This window comes from Papio anubis, chromosome 15 (genome assembly GCF_008728515.1).
Source record: "Papio anubis isolate 15944 chromosome 15, Panubis1.0, whole genome shotgun sequence".
NCBI lineage: Eukaryota > Metazoa > Chordata > Mammalia > Primates > Cercopithecidae > Papio > Papio anubis.
Window position 1 is genome coordinate 41,546,279 of NC_044990.1, and position 3,565 is coordinate 41,549,843.

The 3,565-nt window shown below is 33.8% G+C and overlaps 1 non-coding gene across 1 annotated transcript; it reads left to right on the top strand.

Moving 5' to 3' along the window:
• The first annotated feature begins 668 nt into the window (after positions 1 to 668).
• LOC116270656 lies at positions 669 to 775 on the top strand. Its single transcript, XR_004178804.1, has one exon. It is a non-coding gene; the product is annotated as a U6 spliceosomal RNA (small nuclear RNA).
• The last annotated feature ends 2,790 nt before the right edge of the window (positions 776 to 3,565 follow it).

Genomic DNA, 3,565 nt, shown 5'->3' on the forward strand with positions numbered 1-3,565 from the left:
TAACACCAAACTGTGAATAAATCTGAAAACAAAAACATGTTAGTAAAATAAACCCCACGAAGTGAGTACATAATGTGAGATTCCACTTATATAAAATGCTTAAAAAAAGAAAAAGAAACTATAATGACAGAAAGGAAATTAATAGTTGCAGAAAGGAGAGGTGGTAGGACTCTATATGAATTACAAAAAAGATACTCTTGGGGCTGGTGGGTATACTTATCAATTTAATTGCAATGTTTATTTGAGTGGCTTATATGTATATCAATTCAACAAATTAAAGACTTTCTGCACTGATTATTTTATGTCAATTAAACCTCAACACAAATATTAGAATGTATCAACCAGCATGTTAAATATTACGAGAAGGAAGCACTTTTCAAAGGATTAATATAAGTGATTATGAGTTAAAAATTGCTATATAATAAATTAATATATAAATGATGACTATAGTAAATCCTAACATTAAATAAGTTTTTATTATTATACTGTATATTCTTTCATATTATTATGTTTTACTTTTGTTTATGTTTTGGCTCTTTGAAATCTGTTAGCAAACTAGATATGGGAAATTTGCTAACCATTTTTAAAATGGCTTCATAATAATTCTGGAGTCAGTAAATAAATGGGGTATAAATACAACTCATATGCGATTTTTAAAATATACTGTCATGCTCACTTTGGCAGCACTTATATTAAAATTGGAACAATACAGAGAAAACTAGCATGGCTGCCGCACAAAGATGACATACACATCTGTGAAGCATTCCATATTTTTACTGGAATAGCCAGTTTAGAGAGAAACATAACTGACCTGATGGAGCTGAAAAACACAACATGAGAAATTCACAGTATCAATAGCAGAATAGATGAAGTGGAGAAAAGAATCTCAGAGCTTGAAAACTATCTTTCTGAAATAAGATGGACAGACAAGAATAGAGAAAAAATAATGAAAAGGAATGAGCAAAACCTCTGAGAAATGTGGGACTATGTAAAAAGACTGAACCTACAACTGATTGGGCTGCTTGAAAGAGAAAGGGAGGACAGAACCAAATTAGAAAACATACATTAGGATATCATCCAAGAGAACTTCCCCAAACTAGCAAGACAGGCCAAGATTCAAATTCAGGAAATCTAGGGAGCCCCAGTAAGATACTTCACAAGAAGGTCAACGCCAAGACACATAATCATCAGATCCTCCAAGGTTGAAATGAAAGAAAAAATGTTACAGTCATCCAGAGAGAAAGGCTGGGTCACCTACAAAGTGAAATCCATCAGACCTCTCAGTGCAAACCTTACAAGACAGAAGCAATTTGGGGCCAATATTCAACTTCCTTAGAGAAAAGAATTTCCAACCCAGAATTTCATATCCAGCCCAACTAAGTTTCATAAGCGAAGGAGAAATAAGATTATTTTCAGACAAGCAAATGATGAGGGAATAAGTCACCACGAGGCTTGCCTTGCTAGAGCTCCTGAAGGAAGCACTAAATATGAAAAGGAAAATCTGTTACTAGCCACTACAAAAACATACTGAAGTACACAGACCATTGACACTATGAAGCAACCACATAAATAAGTCTGTAAAATAACGAGCTTTGGTTATGATGACAAGATCAAACTCACACATAGCAATATTAACATTAAATGTAAATGAGCTAAATGTCCCAATTAAAAGACATAGAATGGTAAGCTGGATGGAGTCAAAACCTGTTGGTATGCTGTCTTCAAGAGACCCATCTCACATGCAAAGACACATACAGGCTCAAAATGAAGGGATTGAGAAAAATTTACCAAGCAAATGGAAAACAGAAAAAAGCAGGGGTTGCAAGCCTACTTTCCGACAAAACAAATTTTAAACCAACAATGATCAGAAAAGACAAAGAAAGTCCCTATATAATGGTAAATGAGTCAATTCAACAAGAAGAGCTAACTATTCCTAAAAATATATATACCCAATAAAGGAGAACCTAGATTTATAAAGCAAGTTCTTAGAGACCTACAAAGAGATGTAGACTCCCACATAATTATAGTGGGAGACTTTAATGCCACACTGACCATGTTAGACAGAGCATCAAAACAGAAAATCAACAAAAATACTTAGGACCTGAACTTAGCTCTAGATCAAGCAGATCTGCTCGATATATACAGAACTCTTCACCCCACAAACAATAGGATATACATTCTTCTCATTGTCATATACATTTACTCTAAAATTGATCACGTAATCTGAGGTAAAACACTCTTCAGCAAATGCAGAAGAACTGAAATCATAACAGTCTCTCAGATCACAGCATAATCAAATTAGAACTCAAGACTAAAAAATTCACTTAGAACCACAAAACCACATGGAAATTGAGCAAGCTGCTCCTGAATGACTCGTGGGTAAATAATGAAATTAAGGCAGATATCAAGAAGTTCTTTGACACTAATGAGAACAAAGAGACAATATGTCAGAATATCTGCAATGGAGCTAAAGCAGTGTTATGAGGGAAATTTGTAGCACTGAACACTTACATCAAAAAGCTAGGAAGATCTCATATTAACAACCTAACATCACAACTAAAAGAACTAGAAAACCAAGAGCAAACAAACCCAAAGAAGGCGGAATGTAAACAATAACCAAGATCAGAGGGGAACTGAAAGATAAAGACATGAAAATTCCTTCAACAAATTAATGAATCCAAGAGGTTTTCTTTTTTTCTTTCTTTTTTTTTTTTTTTTTGAAAACAACAAACAAACAATAAAATAGACTACTAGCTAGACTAATAAAGAAGAAAAGAGAGAAGAATCAAGTGGACAAAATCAGAAACGATAAGGGGGATATCACCAATGACCCCACAGTAAAGCAAACAACCATCAGAGAATACTATAAACACCTGTATGCACGTAAATTAGAAAATCTAGAAGAAATTGATAAATTCCTGAATATATACATCCTCCCAAGACTGAACCAGAAAGAAATTGAAATCCTGGGTAGACCAATAATAAGTTCTGAAATTGAGTCAGTAATAAGTAGTCTACCAACCAAAAAAGCCCAGGACCAGATGGATTTACAACTGAATTCTACCAGAGATACAAAGAAAACCTGGTACCATTTCTACTGAAGCTATTCCATAAAGTTGAAAAGGAGGGACTCTTCCATAACTAATTTTATGAGGCCAACATCATTCTGATACAAGAAACCTGACCGTGATACACCAGAAATAGGAAACTTCAGGCTAATATCCCAGATTAACATTGATGCAAATATCTTTAATAAATACTGGCAAACCAAATCCAGCAGCACATCAAAAAGCTTATCCATCACATTCAAGTTGGTTTCATCCCTGGGGTGCAAGGGTGGTTTAACATATTAAAATAAATAAATATAATTCATCATATAAACAGAGCTAAAGACAAAAACCAGATGATTTTCTCAATAAATGCAGAAAAGCCCTTTGATAAAATTCAGCATCCCTTTATCTTAAAAATTCTCAATAAACTAGGTTTGAAAGGAATATATCACAAGATAATAAGAACCACATATAACAAACCCACATCAAATATCATACTTAATGGGCAAAAACTG